Here is a 22,984-nt window from a genome sequence, read left to right on the forward strand (position 1 = left end):
ATTAAATAAAATTCTTAAAGAGGGCAGTGTATCAGGGATACTGAATAACAAAGAACTTGAATTTTTAACACCTAAATATCCCCGTATACCCATATTCTACTTCCTGCCAAAAATCCATAAATGTTTGGTCAACCCTCCAGGGAGACCAATCATTTCTGGAATAGAATCACTTTCGGCTAATTTATCCAAATATGTTGACAATTTCCTGCAAAAACATGTAAAGAATTTAAAGTCATACCTTAAAGACTCCACACAAGTATTAAATACACTTAAATCCATTAATTGGGAAGAAGGGATGTACCTGGTAACATGTGACGTTACATCGCTATATACAGTGATTAACCATTCAAAGGGCATTAAAGTCGTAGATATGTTTCTCAGCTCTGATCCACTGATGACAGACCAACATAGGTCTTTTATTCTAAAAAGTATCAAATATATATTAGAAAATAATTACTTCTCCTTTAACGAGAAATTTTATCTCCAAGTAGAGGGCACGGCTATGGGCACAAGGTTTGCACCTAGCTATGCCAATTTGTTTATGGGTGCATGGGAATCCCAGTTCTTTGATAGCTATGGTGCAAACCTTGTGCTCTATAAAAGGTACATTGATGACCTGCTGATAGTATGGAGGGGGACAGAACAAGAATTAGAAATTATGTTTAAAGAAATGAATAACAACACTTGGGGTCTAAACTTCACATATAACTACAGTAAAGACTCAATAGTATTTTTAGATCTAGAGATTATGAGGGTGGAAAACAATTTGGAAACAAAGACTCATTTTAAAAAAGTTGACTGCAGCAATTACATACACGCAAATAGCTGCCACCTAGACGTATGGAAAAAGAGTATCCCAATAGGGCAATATCTACGTATTAGGAAGAACTGCTCTAGGATAGCAGACTTTGAGCAGCAGTCTGAGATCCTTTTAGAAAGGTTTAAAATTAGGGGCTATCAAAAAGATATCACAGAGAAAGCCAAAGATAGAGCAAAAAATACGGATAGGGAGTCCCTATTAATATACAAGGAAAGACCAATGGAAAACAATACCGATAAAATAAAAATTCAGTTTATAACAGATTACAGTATTGATCAAAATATCATAAAAAAAGCAATAAAAAAACACTGGCATCTCCTTAAGGAAGATGATATATTAGGTGACAAAATCTCCAATAACCCCGTATTTATATTCAAAAAAGTTGCCAATTTAAAGACACTCCTAGCCCCTAGTGAATTGAAAAAAACAAAGAAAATTATTCATAAACAAAAAGATCTAACAGGCAAAGATATCATGGGATTTTTTCCCTGCTATACATGCAAAGCCTGCAGTCATAGTAGTAAAGTGGAAAAAATCGAAATTAATAAGGATACAAAACCCCTCATTATTCAGGATATCATAAGATGTACCAATAAAAATATAATCTACATCTTAAAGTGCTCCTGCAACCTTTTTTACTTTGGAGAAACTACAAGAATGGTAAGGGATCGCATAAGAGAACACATTGGTAATATAAAAAATGGTAAGGACGACACCCACTTATACAAACACTTTAAAATAGTTCACAAAGGAAATACTAAACACTTAAAATACTGGGCCATAAAGAAAGTACATAAACATTGGAGAGGTGGCAACCTAGAGAAGAAATTGCTGATAAAGGAAGCCGAAATGATCTATAAATACGATACTCTACATCCTAAAGGCCTGAACTCTGAACTAGATCTCTCACCTTTCCTTTTTGAATTATAATAGTACTAACATAAAATGTGTCAAATCAACTCCAATTCAGTACACAAACCCTAACTTATAACAATAGCAATCTGAGAATATGTAACTATACCTTTTGCAAAGCAGATGTAAATATTACAAGTAAAACATGTTTATAAACAGCCGTTACATCCTTACAGGAGGGACAATGTTAATTACAATGGATTAAAATCTGTTTTTTATAATATATAATGTAAGTAAATATATGATATAGAACATATAGTAAGAACAATAACTAGTATTTGCTGGCCTGCAAAATATCATTCGATATTTAGAATAATAGGAAACTAAAGAAGAAAAATGAATCAAACATCAGAAAAAGACCCACAGAGTTAAAAAAGTTAAAAAGTCTTCTTTGGAATTTAAACACTTCCACCTTAAGCCTTTGAACATGGACAAGGAATACGATACCTGTATGAGAAAAAACCTGCAATTCCACCTTTATAAAAAAGTATCTGAAAAGGACCAATCAGAATTATCCACAGCCTATTTAAGAACACCTTTGCCAGTCACCTGCATCTTGATAAAGCTCCCTGGTGAGTGAAACGCGTCGATCTAAGTGACTGTGCCTACTACAGATAAGGACATCTGAATCTCAAATCAACTTTTAACGAACATTTGAGGTAACCCGGGTTATTCTATTACGTCCTGAATTATCAATACCGGAGTCTAAATATCCCTGCGTGCATTGGCACTAGGTGCAGGGTATAATTTCATCTGACTCACAAAGAATTTATTTCCCAAATCCTATTTGGATAAAATATACACTTAAGCTGAGAGTTTCTTCTTCCTTTTTGACAACCGGAAGATTTACCGGTGACGTCAGACGCCAAGATCCATGCGGCGCACTGACTCGGCTGAGAAATAGCCGGCGGACACAAGCTCCAGAAGCTCCTCCAGGACTTAAAGAAAGTAAGCTTTTAAATTTGTCTTAACCACATCTGAAGGGAGAGTACAATTACCCCTAGAAAATATAACTCTGTGTGATATTACAATCTATTACGGAACTTACATAGAGACTTTTGAGACTACCTCTGTGTGATATTACTATCTATTACGGAACTTACATAGAGACTTTTTTATGATCCACATATAAAATTTAAGGCGATACAAAAATAACTAAGTCTGGATAAAAGAATCTATCACACCAAAAGCTATTACGAGAGTTAACTACTGTGCCTATATGATATATAGTTTTTATTATTCGCTGTTCATCACATAGATTGTTTTATAGAAGTCTTTTAGATTTTTATGATTTTTATGACTCTAGAGAAACTTTAGGCTGTGCAATTGGGGAGACGTCCCCTATATAATTGTTATATGTAATATTTTTAATCAAAAATAAATTTGTAAGATTCTTAACATCTGTGTGCATTTACTATATAAGGGTTATCTGTTAGGTCCCTTGGATCCTGCTAATGTTTAGTCTGGACCAATAAATATATATTCTCAATATTGCTATTGGTACTACATTTTCTACCTAGCCTCTAAGTATTGTATTATCCTAAATATAGGATATTTCCAAACATAATAAATTCCAAACACTGTTTATGACACATTTTTTTCACATTATTTTATTAGCAACAATTTTAGTTACTTTTCACATCACCTCGTTAGCAACAATTTCAGTTACTTTTCTATATCACTTACACAAAGTTTAAATTCACTCTTAAAGAAACACCTTTATTAACAATTGGTTTATTTCATTAAAAAATGAAGTTTTATTAATTAATTTCCATTCACTATTATAATATATATATCGGAAATTAAGGTATAAAAATATACTTTGTTCTGATACCTTTAGCTTTTTTAGCGCACTTACCCCACTCCCCCCTTTTTTCACTTAAATTTCTGAGGAGAACAAAGGATCTTCTCATTTGTAAGTGTGTGGTATCTCCTTTATACCAGCGCTCTACTGTCACCCCACAGATCACATAGTTTTTTCCTTCACTTAGTAGTAGCTGCAGGTATATCACTTTCAATATGGAAGATATTTTTGATTTCAGGGATCAAATTTTTTCAGATATGAGAGATGACAATATTCAAATAACTAACTCATGTACATCTGATAAAATATCTGATCTAATGCAGAATTTAGAACAAAATATGATCAAAGAACTTAAACAAAAGATGGAATTAGTCTTTTTAAATAGATACACCACTAAGGACATTATCCCAAGAGGGCTTCGCCTTAATAAAAATTGTACATTTCCACTTTCAGACATATTACAGACTGAGTGGACTGACACTTTAAAGAAAGCATCAAACACTTTAATAGATATCCTAAAAAGATCCAGGAAGGAAACTCTAATCACCATAGAGAAAAATATTTTGGAAATTAAAGATAAACTGAAAGATAAAAAAAGTAGTAATGAATTCAAAGAAAGACAAAAAGTAATTATTGACAAACTAGCAAATTTAAATAAGGACCTTCTAAGATCAAAATGGGGAAAAATGGAAAGGGACATAAATGACAATATGCAAATGAATAGAGAGGAAAATATGAATGAAACCCCCTTAAAACACAATAACCAAGATGTGAGACGAGAAAATAATCACATGAATAGAACTATAAGAGACCCCCAAACACAATACTACAGTAATTCTGAAAATAACAGAAATTTTTATCCCTATAATGACTACCACAATTCTGAGAGGTATCATAGTAATAATCGAAACTTTCAATATAACAATAATGAACATAATGTTCAATATAATAGACCAAGATACAACAATAATGATTACAATGCTCAATATGATAGACCAAGATACCCGAGGTATCAAAATAGAGATCATTTCTACTCAGAATTTAGACATAACATGCACAGACAGAATCCAGACAGAAGTCATCAAAATAGCCATAATAATTGGGAATACCCAAGAAGGACTAACAGATGGATAGAAAGACAGAATGATAATTGGAAGGTCCCGACATATAATCGATTTGAAACACTCAGAGACCATAGAACCCAAGAGGGGGAACAACAAAAAAATGATGAACAAGTTTTTTTAGAGAGAAGCCCTTTAGGGGAGGGCCACTCAAGAGATTTGATAAGACAAGAAAACAAATCAAATACCAGGAGAAAAAGAAATCTAGAGGAAAGAGAGGAGGAGGAGCTTCTAAACGAGGCAAAAAGGTGGAGATAGAGGCCAAACAGGGGATTTTTAATTTAAGTAGTATCAAACTAAAAACAGAAGAAGAAAAAGTTCTAAGTTTAGGTCTATCTTTCGCCCCAACTAAAAGATTAAACAAATTTAACACACATATTCACATCAAAAAGTTTGTGAGGAACCTAACAATAAAAAGATTTTTTCTCAAATGTCCCATTGAAAGACAAATAACTAACAGACCAGCTCTAGACAACATTCAGCATACAGATTTTAAGGTTAAATCAAAATTCAACCCAGTACAGGCAAAGGGAAACTACCTTGACATATTTGAAAAATTGGTATGCAAAGATATACAAAGATCAAATCTCCAAAAGAAAAAGAAATATAATTTAAACGCCAAAGAAAAAGGAATAATTGAAAACCTTCAAAAAAACAGTGATATAACCATCAAACCCGCGGATAAGGGCGGAGGAATTGTCCTTATGGATACTAGTAAATACATAAAAGAGGCAGATAGACTTTTAAACGATACCAAGACTTACAAAAAACTAGATTTCAATCCAACTGAAAAATTCAATAAAACATTAAATAAAATTCTTAAAGAGGGCAGTGTATCAGGGATACTGAATAACAAAGAACTTGAATTTTTAACACCTAAATATCCCCGTATACCCATATTCTACTTCCTGCCAAAAATCCATAAATGTTTGGTCAACCCTCCAGGGAGACCAATCATTTCTGGAATAGAATCACTTTCGGCTAATTTATCCAAATATGTTGACAATTTCCTGCAAAAACATGTAAAGAATTTAAAGTCATACCTTAAAGACTCCACACAAGTATTAAATACACTTAAATCCATTAATTGGGAAGAAGGGATGTACCTGGTAACATGTGACGTTACATCGCTATATACAGTGATTAACCATTCAAAGGGCATTAAAGCCGTAGATATGTTTCTCAGCTCTGATCCACTGATGACAGACCAACATAGGTCTTTTATTCTAAAAAGTATCAAATATATATTAGAAAATAATTACTTCTCCTTTAACGAGAAATTTTATCTCCAAGTAGAGGGCACGGCTATGGGCACAAGGTTTGCACCTAGCTATGCCAATTTGTTTATGGGTGCATGGGAATCCCAGTTCTTTGATAGCTATGGTGCAAACCTTGTGCTCTATAAAAGGTACATTGATGACCTGCTGATAGTATGGAGGGGGACAGAACAAGAATTAGAAATTATGTTTAAAGAAATGAATAACAACACTTGGGGTCTAAACTTCACATATAACTACAGTAAAGACTCAATAGTATTTTTAGATCTAGAGATTATGAGGGTGGAAAACAATTTGGAAACAAAGACTCATTTTAAAAAAGTTGACTGCAGCAATTACATACACGCAAATAGCTGCCACCTAGACGTATGGAAAAAGAGTATCCCAATAGGGCAATATCTACGTATTAGGAAGAACTGCTCTAGGATAGCAGACTTTGAGCAGCAGTCTGAGATCCTTTTAGAAAGGTTTAAAATTAGGGGCTATCAAAAAGATATCACAGAGAAAGCCAAAGATAGAGCAAAAAATACGGATAGGGAGTCCCTATTAATATACAAGGAAAGACCAATGGAAAACAATACCGATAAAATAAAAATTCCGTTTATAACAGATTACAGTATTGATCAAAATATCATAAAAAAAGCAATAAAAAAACACTGGCATCTCCTTAAGGAAGATGATATATTAGGTGACAAAATCTCCAATAACCCCGTATTTATATTCAAAAAAGTTGCCAATTTAAAGACACTCCTAGCCCCTAGTGAATTGAAAAAAACAAAGAAAATTATTCATAAACAAAAAGATCTAACAGGCAAAGATATCATGGGATTTTTTCCCTGCTATACATGCAAAGCCTGCAGTCATAGTAGTAAAGTGGAAAAAAATCGAAATTAATAAGGATACAAAACCCCTCATTATTCAGGATATCATAAGATGTACCAATAAAAATATAATCTACATCTTAAAGTGCTCCTGCAACCTTTTTTACTTTGGAGAAACTACAAGAATGGTAAGGGATCGCATAAGAGAACACATTGGTAATATAAAAAATGGTAAGGACGACACCCACTTATACAAACACTTTAAAATAGTTCACAAAGGAAATACTAAACACTTAAAATACTGGGCCATAAAGAAAGTACATAAACATTGGAGAGGTGGCAACCTAGAGAAGAAATTGCTGATAAAGGAAGCCGAAATGATCTATAAATACGATACTCTACATCCTAAAGGCCTGAACTCTGAACTAGATCTCTCACCTTTCCTTTTTGAATTATAATAGTACTAACATAAAATGTGTCAAATCAACTCCAATTCAGTACACAAACCCTAACTTATAACAATAGCAATCTGAGAATATGTAACTATACCTTTTGCAAAGCAGATGTAAATATTACAAGTAAAACATGTTTATAAACAGCCGTTACATCCTTACAGGAGGGACAATGTTAATTACAATGGATTAAAATCTGTTTTTTATAATATATAATGTAAGTAAATATATGATATAGAACATATAGTAAGAACAATAACTAGTATTTGCTGGCCTGCAAAATATCATTCGATATTTAGAATAATAGGAAACTAAAGAAGAAAAATGAATCAAACATCAGAAAAAGACCCACAGAGTTAAAAAAGTTAAAAAGTCTTCTTTGGAATTTAAACACTTCCACCTTAAGCCTTTGAACATGGACAAGGAATACGATACCTGTATGAGAAAAAACCTGCAATTCCACCTTTATAAAAAAGTATCTGAAAAGGACCAATCAGAATTATCCACAGCCTATTTAAGAACACCTTTGCCAGTCACCTGCATCTTGATAAAGCTCCCTGGTGAGTGAAACGCGTCGATCTAAGTGACTGTGCCTACTACAGATAAGGACATCTGAATCTCAAATCAACTTTTAACGAACATTTGAGGTAGCCCGGGTTATTCTATTACGTCCTGAATTATCAATACCGGAGTCTAAATATCCCTGCGTGCATTGGCACTAGGTGCAGGGTATAATTTCATCTGACTCACAAAGAATTTATTTCCCAAATCCTATTTGGATAAAATATACACTTAAGCTGAGAGTTTCTTCTTCCTTTTTGACAACCGGAAGATTTACCGGTGACGTCAGACGCCAAGATCCATGCGGCACACTGACTCGGCTGAGAAATAGCCGGCGGACACAAGCTCCAGAAGCTCCTCCAGGACTTAAAGAAAGTAAGCTTTTAAATTTGTCTTAACCACATCTGAAGGGAGAGTACAATTACCCCTAGAAAATATAACTCTGTGTGATATTACAATCTATTACGGAACTTACATAGAGACTTTTGAGACTACCTCTGTGTGATATTACTATCTATTACGGAACTTACATAGAGACTTTTTTATGATCCACATATAAAATTTAAGGCGATACAAAAATAACTAAGTCTGGATAAAATAATCTATCACACCAAAAGCTATTACGAGAGTTAACTACTGTGCCTATATGATATATAGTTTTTATTATTCGCTGTTCATCACATAGATTGTTTTATAGAAGTCTTTTAGATTTTTATGATTTTTATGACTCTAGAGAAACTTTAGGCTGTGCAATTGGGGAGACGTCCCCTATATAATTGTTATATGTAATATTTTTAATCAAAAATAAATTTGTAAGATTCTTAACATCTGTGTGCATTTACTATATAAGGGTTATCTGTTAGGTCCCTTGGATCCTGCTAATGTTTAGTCTGGACCAATAAATATATATTCTCAATATTGCTATTGGTACTACATTTTCTACCTAGCCTCTAAGTATTGTATTATCCTAAATATAGGATATTTCCAAACATAATAAATTCCAAACAGTTTATGACACATTTTTTTCACATTATTTTATTAGCAACAATTTTAGTTACTTTTCACATCACCTCGTTAGCAACAATTTCAGTTACTTTTCTATATCACTTACACAAAGTTTAAATTCACTCTTAAAGAAACATCTTTATTAACAATTGGTTTATTTCATTAAAAAATGAAGTTTTATTAATTAATTTCCATTCACTATTATAATATATATATCGGAAATTAAGGTATAAAAATATACTTTGTTCTGATACCTTTAGCTTTTTTAGCGCACTTACCCCACTCCCCCCTTTTTTCACTTAAATTTCTGAGGAGAACGAAGGATCTTCTCATTTGTAAGTGTGTGGTATCTCCTTTATACCAGCGCTCTACTGTCACCCCACAGATTCCATTTTATTTTATCCGGTTATGATGATTTTATTTTATGGTTTTATGTTTCCTTCGGGAACTTTCTCTGGGATCGATACTCGCTATTTACTTCTGTGGAAGTTGTTAAGGGACATGTTTCACCCTCTGTCTGTTTTCCTTTCTCCCTCTCTGAGGGTGAATTTGTGCAACTTGACAGTATAGCCCTAGTTCCAGGTGGGTCCTGCTTGGGTTCGGATCTTCTGTCTCGTGGCTTGTTCAGACACATGGCGCCTGCTCAGACTGGCTGGTCCGGTTGAGGCGCTGAAATATCACAATATTATTTGTGTTTTCTTGTTTTCTATTTACAAGTTTTCAGCTAAGCATCTGAAGAGGAGTAGCGGGTCCATGAGGCAAATAAGATTGGGGTCAGTCCTTATTAGCTTTCACTCTGGTTGAACGGGTCAGTGGAGTTCCACTGCGTCTCTCTCTGTTGTTTCCGATAATTTCGGGACCTAGAGCATTCCTTCCCACGTGGTTGGACTGTTGGAGGGCTTTGTGCCTCCTTTCCGCCGGTTTAGGCGGTTTTGCCTTCAGAGGCTCTAGGACTTGTTCCTTTAGTGTAGTGAAAACAGAAAAAAGAAGAACTTAGTCGTTCCAACAGGTGTAACAAATGGTAATGTTAAGTTTATAGGGTTTGAAGGGGGCGCCTTGGGCTATCTGGATATGATCAGGTCGTTTAGCAGATATATCTATGAATGAATATATGTCCTAAACACATTTGTTCTAATAAAACAAATTACAGCTGTATAGTATAATAATTTAAAGTATAATAATTTCTTCAAATATAAAACAATTTTACTAAAAAATTAGGTTCCACATAATTGATTTCTAGAAACAATCTTGCAATCTTTGTGGTTTAAAAAGAAACTAAAGACACCGGTGTCTCAAATCTACAATCAACTTCTAATATATCTAAAATTATCTGTTCTTAATCTAATTACTGTCTAATGATGTGTCCCTGTACTCCTCGATCCCTCATGAGGAAGGTTTAAGGGCTATCAAATTCTTTCTTAGAAATCACTCAGACTTCTCCCTAGACTTCCAAGACTTTGTACTTAGAGTAACAAGGTAACTTTTGACCCACAATTTCTTCCAGTTTCAAGATGTTTTCTATCTCCAAAGATGTGGAACGGCGATGGGGGCCAAGTTTGCCCCCTCGTATGCCAACCTATTTTTAGGTTGGTGGGAATTCTTCCACATCTTTGGAGATAGAAATATCTACAAGGATCGAATCGTCATGTATGGGAGGTACATTGACGATCTCCTATTTATATGGAAAGGGGACCCTTCAGATATCCCAAGATTTATAGAAACCCTCAACGATAATGATGTGGGTATGAGTTTCACTTTTGAATGTAATTCTAGTAAAATCAACTATTTGGATCTTATTTTAAAAGGGACAAGTGGTAATAAAGTTATCACCAAAGTGTACAGAAAGCCAATTAGTGGAAACAAACCGCTACATGGTAGTAGCTGTCATCCCAGACACACAGCAGCAGCAGTAGCCAAAGGCGAATTTATTCGCCTAAAGAGGAACTGCTCGAATGACGGAGATTTCCGCCATGAAGCAGTAGCCCTTGAACAAAGGTTAAAAATGAGAGGGTATACACAGAAAATAATAAGGAGATCAAGAATGCAGGTGGAACCCAGAATGAGAGATACTTTTCTTAGGGGAAACAGAAAACAACAGGACAACTTTAAAGGGTTAACATTTGTTACCAGTTACAGTGTCCAGTTCCCTGAAATTGCTAATATAATAAGGAAGCATTTCCCCATTTTGGCAGCCGATGACAAATTGGTCAAGGTAGTTAAAAAGGGTGTTAGGTGTAGTTCAAGGAAATGTCCCACTTTAGGGTCATTACTATCTCCAACCGAACTGAAGTCCCAAATTAAACCCAGAGGTACTTGGCTGACCAGCAGAGGTATGTACAACTGCAGCCATAAAAAATGTAAGCCCTGCGATTATCTAGAGAAAACCAAGTCCTTCAAGTCCTATGTGACAGGAGAGGTTTTCCAGATTAATACCTGTATGAACTGTACGACAGAGAGTGTTATATATATGCTCACATGTCAAATATGTAAAGTTCAATACATTGGTCTCACCTCAAGGGACATTAAGACAAGAATAAGGGAGCACATATCCACGATTTCGAGAGGTAAATCCCAAACTCCCTTAGTGAAACATTTCACTGAGAGACATAAGGGTGAGATAAACACACTAAGGTGGTGTGCCATTGAAGAAGTAAGGGTCCCCAAGAAGGGGGGTGATTTAGACAAACTTTTGGCAAGAAGGGAGATATTCTGCATTTTGAGACTCAGAACGAGAATACCTGAGGGTCTCAATTCCAGATACGATATTATAAACTATTGGGAATAACCCATCTCCTATCTGTCTCACCCTGTGTGATACTTTTTTCCATAATTTTTTCCATACTTTTTTCCACACATTACTTTTTTCACTTATTATCAACACCCTCCCTTTATAAACTTATTATTATAGTGTAGAGTCATATAATGGTTCACTTAGAGAGAGTAGGTAGGCATACAATTGGGGAATAATGAAGTCCTATAGAGAATAGGGATTAGTGAATAGGATCAAAATGAAATTCTCATAATCCCTCTGTAGTAACTTACCACCGACCATAATAAGTATAGAGAAATTCTTATTAATAGGTATCAGGTAGAGAACAGAGAGTAAAACGCATTCATAAAATCCCCTTCTATCATTAGAAATGCAAACCTGCACTCTAAAGGGTTAGCCATTATAATTTCCACAAACTGATATTATCATACACAATAGGCTTTCAAGATAATCCCCATAACATTTTGTGAATAATATGTTTGTTCCCATGATAAGAAAATTTAAAATTCAAGATATATATAAACAATCATGTTTCATTTGGCACAAGCCCAAATTCACTAACTATACAAAATTAAAATCATTCAAGAGAGACATTCTTAAATATTTAAATATGTATAGGAAGAGACATATGAGTGATAGGGTTAAATATCCAGCTACAGGTGTTTAGCATTCTCTGAGCAATAGAAGGAGGGATAGCGCATATTTTTTAACCAATTAGATTAGATTAAAGTGTTCTTAATGGTAAGGAGCACAGACACACAATAGGCTATGATTACGGCAACCAGCCGAAACGCGTAAGCCCGTGTGCTGCACTCTCTCTCCAATTAGGTTGCAAGGCTATCACATATTTTCAATATTTGAATTTTAAATATTTTTCAATAAATATATATTTTTTACGGAATGTGGTATTATTCTTTTTCTTTTTGAAACTTAATCTAATTACAACAGTTAATATATTCTAAAACCAATATAAATGCAGCATCATTTGTACACATTTTACAATGGAATAACATCAGTGTTGAAAGTCCAAATGTTGGTCGACTCTGTTTTTATGTTATTGTAGAATTGACATTATCCTTATTGTTTAATTTTAACGGTAGAGCAGACAGATAATGTGGTAAAGTGATCAAATGATAATTGTGACTCTTAGTTTTGTTATAAATGATGCTTAAAGGTGTTCAGTTCAGTAATATCGATATCAATGATACCTTAAAGTGTTCAGTGCAAACAGTCTTAATCCATTTTTTATCCGTTAAGATATTCATATTTTCTTCCAGTGTTTAATAATATATATAACATATAATACCTTAAAAGTGTTCAGTGCTGGTGATCTCAGTCAGTTTTCAAATGGGTACTTTGCTTAGTATATATACCTCTAGCATGCTTTCTACAATTGCAACTTTTGTATCCAGTCAGTGTTTTAGTTATATCTAGTCGATCTGTTGAAGTCTTCTAAGTGCGCGCACTCCTAGAGCTTTTTGATCTTCAACTCCTATCGCATAATGAATAAGTCAATATTCGACTTACTCTATTGGTCCTGGGAGTCAGTGGATATTCGAAGGATGTATTAGATGTCTCCTTTCCTACCGCTTAGCTGAAAGTGACGTCCGCCCTCTCATAGAAGGAAGACGGTAACTTATTTTTCAGTAGCGGTCCTGGGAGTAGGAGCTCCCTTGTATTCCTCAGCTGAGATGTGTTGTTAACTCTTTTGGAGTGTTGGGCTCTTGCAAGGGGTGGTCTCCCTTTAGCTGAAAGTGACGTCCGCCCTCTCATAGAAGGAAGACGGTAACTTATTTTTCAGTAGCGGTCCTGGGAGTAGGAGCTCCCTTGTATTCCTCAGCTGAGATGTGTTGTTAACTCTTTTGGAGTGTTGGGCTCTTGCAAGGGGTGGTCTCTTCCCTTTGGGTAGGGAGTTGCGAGGGACTCTTGTTCTCGCTATCCGGGATATTCTGGATATTTCCCTGTGAGTCTGTTTATTATATCAGACGGGGTACTTAAAGGGACACTAAACCCAAAAATTTTCTTTCATGATTCAGATAGATAATACACATTTAAACATCAATCCAATTTACTTCTATTATTTATTTTGCTTCATTTTTTAGATATCCTTAGTTGAAGAAAAAGCAATGCACATGGGTGAGCCAATCACATGAGGCTTCTATGTGCAGCAACCAATCAGCAGCTACTGAGCCTATCTAGATATGCTTTTCAGCAAAAGAATATGAAGAGAATAAAACAAATTAGATAATAGAAGTCCCCATGTCCCTTTAAGTTCCCAGGATATTCTTTATTTTCAACAATTGTAAGACTTGGGCCTATCTTTGTCCTGGGTTTTACGGTTAATTGAGTGCTTACCTCAACGTTTTTTACTTGTTGTCCTCCTTATGGAGGTATGGTTCCTATTTTTTTGGGCCTCTTCTGTGTACCGGAGGTTAGAATAGATGTTTTATCTTGTTCTGTAACCGGTCTGCTCTCTGAGTGGTTTTGTTCCCTCTGTGGAGCTGTTGGCTCCGTGTTGTGACTGTCGTTAGGTGGTTTTGCTGGATCTCCTTGGGTCTACGCCTTGTTCAACTGTCTATGAGGAGTGTTTCGGTTGACACCCGAGCTCTGTTTAAGTGGCTGGGTCCATTCTTCCGTCCTTTTTAGAGGGTTGGGGTTCCTTTTGTTCCCCTGCTTTTAAGATCTGCCATCGCTTGGGCTGGTCTGGCTGGGTGTAGGATCTTGAATCTGTTGCTCATCTTCGGGTCTTGGAGGTGCGAGTGGGCCTCTTTTAGGTTCTGTACTTTTCCTTGTGACCTGTGAGTAGGTCTGGCGGTGTTGGATTGCCTAGGGGCCCTCTGTTTTAGAGGTTTCACAACCTGATATCTTGTTCGGCCGCTCTTTCCTTCCTGGAAATTATTTTCTTTCTGTTTCATCTTCATGATGGCAGCGTGTCCTTGCCTCAGGTCTTTTTCTCTGGGTTTGCTACACGTATGTGTTTTTTGATTGCTCAGTTTTCTGAGTTTTGACGATTTGAGGACTCCGTCTTCAGCTGTCTTTTTTGGTGCTGTTGCATGATGTTCGGGAGCTTTTATTCTCCTCTGATGCCTGGTCCTGGTTTGGTCTGAGCGTTGCCTCCCCTTGTTTATCAGGACCCATTTGGGTCTCTGTGGGCTTGACTGGACCTTAGGGTTTTCCTTATGGGGTTTGGCTGTAACCTTTTGGGAATTCTTGTGGTTCTTCCCTGTACTCTCCCTAGTAAGGGGTGTGTGTTTGGGGACCGACTGCTAGGCACAGGAGGGGTGTTGGCTCAGTGAGTCTGCTTTTTGCAGTCTCTAGTTAGGCTTCCGAATTTTCTGAGGATCGGTGTCCTTGGGGCCTTTTTTTTTCCAAATGTTCTCTTGGCTTCGTACGAAGCGGGAGTTTTTGTGGGTTATAGTTTTCAGGCCTGGTGCCCTCAGAATAGCCCACCTTTTGTACCCTCCCGTTTTTAGCATTCAGTGTCCTCTATAGCGTGGGTATTGTTTTCCCAAAAGTAATGAATGCAGCTGTGGACTCTTTCCATTTATGAAGAAAAACATAAATTATGCTTACCTGAAAATTTTCTTTTCTTTAGATGGAAAGAGTCCACAGCTCCCTGCCCATATTTTTTTCTGTGGGGCGTCTGTTATTTCTTTTTAATGACACGATGAGTCCACGGATCATCTAATTACTAATGGGAATATCACTCCTGCCCAGAAGGAGGCGGCAAAGAGCACCACAGCAAAGCTGTTAAATATCGCCTCCCTTCCCTCCCACCCCAGTCATTCTCTTTGCCTACGTTAAGAGCAAGGAGGTGGTAAAGTTAGATGTTAGAAAAGATTCTTCAATCAAGAGTTTATTATTTTTACAGTAGTACAAGATTGTGCTGCTTTGTCCTAGGGTGTAGCCATGGTCCATATCAGTCTCTTCATTAGAGCAGTGGTGGCTTTAGAGCAATGGGAACTGCTGGGACATAATTCTCACTGCGCCTCCCATGTAATTTATGCTGCCCTAACTCCTAAAGCCTGAGTGAAATTACTCAGTCTTTATTTTTTCCACAGGTCGATGTGAGGGGGAGAACCTCTTAAGCCTGGTGAGCTGCCTTACTGTCAGGCAGAAGTACGAGGTAAGTGCTGACTTTATTATTTCTGGAGCAACAAAAGGAAATACACTCAGAAAGAAGTGAGCACTCTATTTCAAACCATTATAAAGGGTTCAGAGTAAAAAGGGCACTTTATTGTTTGTGGGACATGTAAACTCTCCTAGACTGAAGAGGACTGTTTGGCAGCCTTTATGATGCAGGTACTGGGGCTGAGAGAGAAGGCTAAACAAGATGGCTCTGGTGGTTAAAATCTCCCGGCGGTTTAACTTAGAAAAATGCCGACCGGGAGATTGTTTTTTATTGGCAACGCCCATGATGGGCGGACCATTGTAAGGCGGTAATCTAAGTTGTGCGCCACTTTCATTGCGCCTCAGAGTGTGACACATCATGGATAGAGATCTTCAAGGTCTGCCTAGAAACGCATGATTCTCTGTCAAGCATGCGTTTCTAGGACCGGAGATGGGCTACATTCCTCTCCTGCTGAGTTCCGGATCGTCTTCTTGAAATAAAAGGGAGGGAATATTTCTCCGGTATAGCGAGTCAGGTAGGCACCTCAGCAAAGTTGATTTGGTATTTCTGCAATATCCAGTAAAAAACACTTTTAAATTTAAAGAGACAGTAACGTTTTTTCACTTAATTTTTTTTTTTTATAAAGTTAAGGTTTTTATTGGATAATTGACCCATTGTGAACCAGAATGGACCAAGGGGCCTTGCAAAATGTCACTTGTTCCTTGTGCTTTGATGCCAATGTGGAACCACCAATCCCTTTCTGTTCCTCATGTATTGAAAGGACTTTAAACTATAGGGATAAACTTTTTTTCTGAGCCAACATTTTCTAAAGCGGATGTTGTCCAGGAGTCTAATGACGAGGTTCAATATATGCCACAGTTTTCTCCTCAAGCGTCCCAAATTTTACCGCCCTCACATGCAGTGCTCTGTGCTTCCTCTCAAGCTCCCGCTGGAGTTACTTTACAAGACATTGCTTCTCTTATGTGCGTTGTCTGCTTTTTCAATGTTGCAGGGAAAGCGTAAGAGGAAAATCAGACATTCAGTAAGCGAAGTTACTGGCGCAGTTGTTGCTATTTCAGATGCCCCCTCCCAGAATCCTGAGGAGGAGGATACCGTAGTAGCATCTGAAGGTGAAATTTCAGATTCTGACAGTGTAATTCCTCTGATTTCCTTGCTGATACTGAAGTTGTATCCTTCAGGTTTAAGCTAGAACACCTCCGCCTGTTACTTAAGGAGGTTTTAGCTACATTGGACGACAGTGACTCCACGGTTGTTGTTAATCCTAAGAAATCCAGTAAGCTAAACAAATATTTTGAGGTACCTTCCTCGATAGAGGTTTTTCGGGTACAAGACTGAGCTTCTGAGATCATTGCTAAGGAGTGGGAGAGACCGAGTACCCCTTTTTTTCCATCTCCTATATTTAAAAAGATGTTTCCCATAGCCAACTCGGTTAAGGAGGCTTGGCAAACAGTCCCCAAGGTGGAAGGAGCTGTTTCCACCCTAGCTAAGAGTATTACTATACCCATAGAGGATAGTTGTGCTTTCAAAGATCCTATGGATAAAACTCAAGAAGATGTATGTATACCAGGGCTTACAATGGCAGCCAGCTGTGTGCATTGCTACCGTCACTAGTGCCGCGGCATATGGGTTTGATGCGTTGTCTGATGCTATTAGGACAGACACTCCCCTGGATGAAATTCAGGATAGGATAAAAGCTCTTAAATTGGCTAATTCCTTTATTACAGATGCTTCCCTTCAAGTTATAAAACTGGGAGCAAAAATTTCAGGTTTCTCTGTTCACAGAGCCTTATGGTTAAAACCTTGGTCTGCGGATGTATCCTCTAAGTCTAAACTTTTACCGATTCCTTACAAAGGGAAGACTTTTTTTTTTACCAGGCTTGACGGAAATAATCTCTGATATTACGGGAGGTAAGGGTCATCTCCTCCCTCAGGATAAGAGAAACAAGCAAAAGGGACGTCAGAGTAATTTTCGTTCCTTTCAAAATTTCAAGGGAAATTTTTCCTCTTCCGCTTCCAAGCAGGAACAGTCTAAGCCTTCATTGAGACCCAGTCAGTCTTGGAATAAGGGAAAACAATCCAAGAATCCTGCTATTGAATCAAAGCATGAAGGGCCTGCCCCCGATCCAGGACCGGTTCTTGTAGGGGGCAGACTTTCCTTCTTCGCTCAGGCTTGGGTTCGAGATGTTTAGGATCCCTGGGCAGTAGACATAGTGTCCCAGGGATACAAACTAGAGTTCAAAGGCTTTCCTCCCAGGGGCAGGGTTCTGCTTTCAAGATTATCTGTAGACCAGACAAAAAGAGAGGCGTTCTTACACTGTGTAAGAGACCTCTCGGACCTGGGAGTGATTTTATTCCAATCTGTTCGGGGTTCCCAAAAAAGAGGGAACTTTCAAGCCAATTTTAGATCTCAAGAGTCTAAACAAATTCCTCAGAGTACCGTCCTTCAAGATGGAAACTATTCGTTCCATTCTCCCTTTGGTCCAAGAGGGTCAATTCATGACAACGGTGGATTTAAAGGACGCGTACCTGAATGTTCCAATTCACAGGGATCATCACAAGTTTCTAAGGTTTGCTTTTCTAGACAAACACTTCCAATTTGTGGCTCTTCCCTTCGGTCTTGCCACAGCTCCCAGAATTTTCTCAAAGGTTCTGGGATCTCTTCTGGCGGTGCTCGGATTACAGGGCATTGCAGTGGCGCCCTATGTGGACGGCATCCTGGCCCAGGCGCCATCCTTTCAACTAACAAGGTCCCACACAGAAATGTTGTTATCCTTCCTGTGATCTCACGGTTGGAAGGTAAATTTGGAAAAGAGCTCCTTAGTTCCAAATACGAGAGTAACTTTCTTGGGAACCATAATAGATTCCCTATCAATGAAGATTTTTCTGACAGAAGTTAGGAAATCAAAGATTTTCGATTCTTGCCTAGCGGATTTGTCTCCACGAATTCTACTGGAGCAGGAGACAAGGAATTATCTTCAATGGTTGTCGCAGACCCTCCTGGGTGATTGTGACAACAGACGCCAGCCTTCTAGGATGGGGAGCAGTCTGGGGCTCCCTGATGGTCAGTCAGTCAGAGTCTGTTCTGCCTTTAAACATTCTGGAGCTGAGAGCGATCTTCAATGCTCTTCTGGCCTGGCCCCAGTTAGCCTTGGCCCAGTTCATCAGGTTCCAGTCGGACAACATAACCTCAGTGGCTTACATCAATCATCAGGGAGACAAACAGAGTTCCTTAAAGGGACACTGAACCCAAATGTTTTCTTTTGTGATTCAGATAGTGCATGACATTTATTATAACATTTTCTTAATTCTCTTGGTATCTCTAATTGAAATGCAAGAATGTAAGTTTAGATGTCGGCCCATTTTTAGTGAACAACCTGGGTTGTTCTTGCTGATTGGTGGATAAATTCATCCACCAATAAAAAAGTGCTGTCCAGAGGTCTGAACACCAAAAAAAGCTTAGATGCCTTCTTTTTTAAATAAAGATAGCAAGAGAACAAGAAAAATTGATAATAGGAGTAAATTAGAAAGTTGCTTAAAATTGCATGCTCTATCCGAATCATGAAAGAAAAAATTTGGCCTCAGTGTTCCTTTAAGCATTGACAAAGGTAGCCAAAATAATTCGGTGGGCGGAAACCCACTCTTGCTGTCTGTTGGCGATCCATATCCCAGGGGTGGACAACTGGGAGGCAGACTTCCTGAGCAGGCAGACTTTTCACCCGGGGGAGTGGGAACTCCATCCGGAAGTGTTTTCTAGTCTGATTCTCAAATGGGGTCAGCCTGAATTGAATCTCATGGCATCTCGACAGAATACAAAGCTTCTGAGGTACGGATCGAGGTCCAGGGACCCTCAGGCTGTACTGATAGATGCCCTGGCGGTACCTTGGACCTTCAGTCTAGCATACCTATTTCTTCCGTTTGCTCTTCTTCCTCGGGTCATTGCTCAAATCAAGCAAGAGAGGGCATCGGTGATCCTCATTGCACCGGCTTGGCCTTGCAGGATTTGGTATGCAGATCTGGTGGACATGTCGTCTCTTCCACCTTGGAGACTTCCGTTGATTAAGGACCTTCTACTTCAAGGGCCCTTTCTTCATCCAAATCTAGTTTCTCTGAAGCTGACTGCTTGGAGATTGAACGCTTAATTTTATCCAATCGGGGCTTTTCAAAATCGGTCAAAGAGACCATGATTCAGGCTCGTAAACCGGTAACTAGAAAGATTTACCACAAGATATGGCGTAAATATCTCTATTGGTGTGAATCCAAGGGCTACTCTTGGAGTAGAGTTAGGATTTCTAGAATTTTGTCATTTCTCCAAGAAGGTTTGGAGAAAGAATTATCGACAAGTTCCCTAAAGGGTCAAATATCTGCCTTGTCTATTTTGTTACATAAGCGTCTAGCGGACGTACCAGACGTGCAATCTTTTTGTCAGACCTTGGTCAGGTTCAGGCCTGTGTTCAAACCAGTTACTCCTCTATGGAGTCTTAATTTAGTTCTTAAGATTCTTCAAGGGGCTCCGTTTGAGCCTATTCATTCCTTAGATATTAAGTTGTTATCTTGGAAAGTTTTGTTTCTTGTTGCTATTTCTTCTCATCGTAGAGTGTCTGAGCTCTCGGCATTGCAGTATGAGTCTCCTTACCTTATTTTTCATTTGGATAAGTTAGTTTTACGTACTAAATTAGGATTTCTTCCTAAAGTTGTTTCTGGCCGGAATATTAATCAAGAGATTGTTGTTCCCTCCTTGTGTCCTAATCCTCCCTCTCAAAAGGAACGGCCTCTGTACAATTTAGCAGTGGTACGTGCTTTCAAATTTTACCTACAGGCGACTAAGGATTTTCGTCAGTCTTCTGCCTTATTTGTGGTTTTCTCTGGAAAACGTAAGGGTCAAAAAGCCACGGCTACTTCTCTGTCTTTTTGGCTGAAGAGTATCATACATTTTGCCTATGAGACTGCTGGACAACACCCTCCAGAGAGAGTTATGGCTCATTCCACGAGGGCTGTTTCTTCCTCATGGGCATTCAAAAAATGAAGCCTCTGTGGAACAGATTTGCAAGGCTGCAACTTGGTCCTCTCTTCACACTTTTTCAAAGTTCTATAAATTTTACACTTTTGCCTCGGCTGAGGCCGCTTTTGGGAGAAAGGTTCTTCAAGCAGTGGTGCCTTCCGTTTAGGTTCCCTGTCTTCTCCCTCCCGTATCATCTGTGTACTCTAGCTTGGGTATTGATTCCCAATAGTAATTAGATGATCTGTGGACTCATCGAGTCATTAAAAAGAAAAAAAAATGTATGCTTACCTGATAAATGTATTTCTTTTTTTACATGATGAGTCCACGGCCCACCCTGTTTTATAGACAGGTTGTTGGTTTGTTATAAACTTCTGACACCTCTGCACCTTGTTACTTCCTTTTTCTCCTTTACTTTGGTCGAATGACTGGGGTGGGAGGGAAGGGAGGTGATATTTAACAGCTTTGCTGTGGTGCTCTTTGCCGCCTCCTGCTGGGCAGGAGTGATATTCCCAATAGTAATTAGATGATCCGTGGACTCATCATGTCAAAAAAGAAATACATTTATCAGGTAAGCATAAATTTTCTTTTTTATTCTTCTGGCACCTTTCACCCTGGTATTTCTTCTACTGTTCCTTGTTCCTTGGCAGAATGACTGGAGGATGAGGGAAGTGGGAGGAGTATTTTAGCCTTTGGCTGGGGTGTCTTTGCCTCCTCCTGATGGCCAGGTTCTGAATTCCCAAAAGTAATGAATGCAGCTGTGAGCTCTTTCCATCTGAAGAAAAGAAAGTTATCAGGTAAGCATAATTTGTTTTTTTATTTTGGTATTTTTAATTAATTTATTAGTTTAATAGTCTTTTTTTATTTTATGTAATTGGGGTTAACTTAGGGGGTGTTAGGTTAGGGGGCTTAGTGATTAGATTAATAATTTGCATTGTGGGGATGGCAGATTAGGGATTAATAGTTTACAGGTACTTTGTGTTCTGGAGGGATGGTGGTTTAGAGGTTAATACATTTTATTCTGAGTTGCGATGTGGGGGTGGCGATTTAGGGGTTAATAGGTTAAATAGGTACTTTGCGTTGTGGGGGTGTCAGAGTATTTCAGTTATGCTGCTTTTCCTTTAAGGTGTACTAACCAATCACAGGTACACACTCCCTTTATCACACCTGCTCACACCCCCAAGCTTTGCTTAGTAATTTGTAAAACTCCCTGAGAGACATACTTGTTCCTGAGCTAATTACCAATTTAACTATACTTTAAACAACCTAAGGATTTCAAAGTACTATTCAACTATTTCTATCTGTGTGAGCAAACCTAATCTAATCCTTTCAGAGTGTTTATTTATATTTCAGACTGATTCAGCCTTTCTGTCTCATCTCTCCCTGAACCGGATGCCTGCAGTTTTCACAGACTTCCAGCTGCACTCAGCTAATCAGACTGCAGCCTGTTCCACATTTTCACAGACTGATTTACCTAACTAAGGAGTGTAATATCCAATCTCATCAAAGGTAACTCTCAAACCTTGTTCCATAATTGTTTCAGCTTTAATATTGTCAGAAATCCTTCTGAGCTCTGGATAAGTGATTGTGGTGACATCACACTCCAAACACCGCGCCTCTCTCCCTCAACACAGGATCTCATCTCTGCATGTCAGCTGCAGCTTCAACTGAAGGGAGACAAGCATATCTGATCCGGTTAGTTAACTAAAGTATAAGATTTCTATGTCTAATGACTGTATGACTACTACTTGCATTTATTCCTGAACTACAAAGTACCTTGCTAACTTACTAATTTCCTGTGCTGTTTGTATCTGACTGTTAGCTAAACAGTTCAGAATCCTACCAATATTAAAAGGCTTAATTTACACCAAATCAACCTGGTGTCACTTCACATAGTGTTCACTTTCTGATTTGGTGTTACAAAACACAATTTTATTGTCTTTAAATTTAACAGTTACTCAAGTTAATACTGTTAATGTTACATATCAGCACCAATCTTAAGATTTCCAAATGTAAATTTACAATATGTTTTGGAGGTAGACTCATCAGACTACGCAATCGGTGCCATTCTATCACAACGTACTTCAGAAAGCTCCCCACTTCATCCTGTATCCTTTTTCTCCAAGATTATGTCTCCTGCTGAAAAGAACTATACCATCGGTGATAAAGAACTACTAGCTATTAGGAGGGCACTAGAATTTTGGAGACATCTCTTGGAGGGAGCCCAGCATCCCATATTAATTTATACGGATCACAAGAACTTACAATACCTCCAAAATAACAAAACACTGTCCTCACGTCAGGTGCGATGGA

This window comes from Bombina bombina, chromosome 2 (assembly GCF_027579735.1).
Source record: "Bombina bombina isolate aBomBom1 chromosome 2, aBomBom1.pri, whole genome shotgun sequence".
NCBI lineage: Eukaryota > Metazoa > Chordata > Amphibia > Anura > Bombinatoridae > Bombina > Bombina bombina.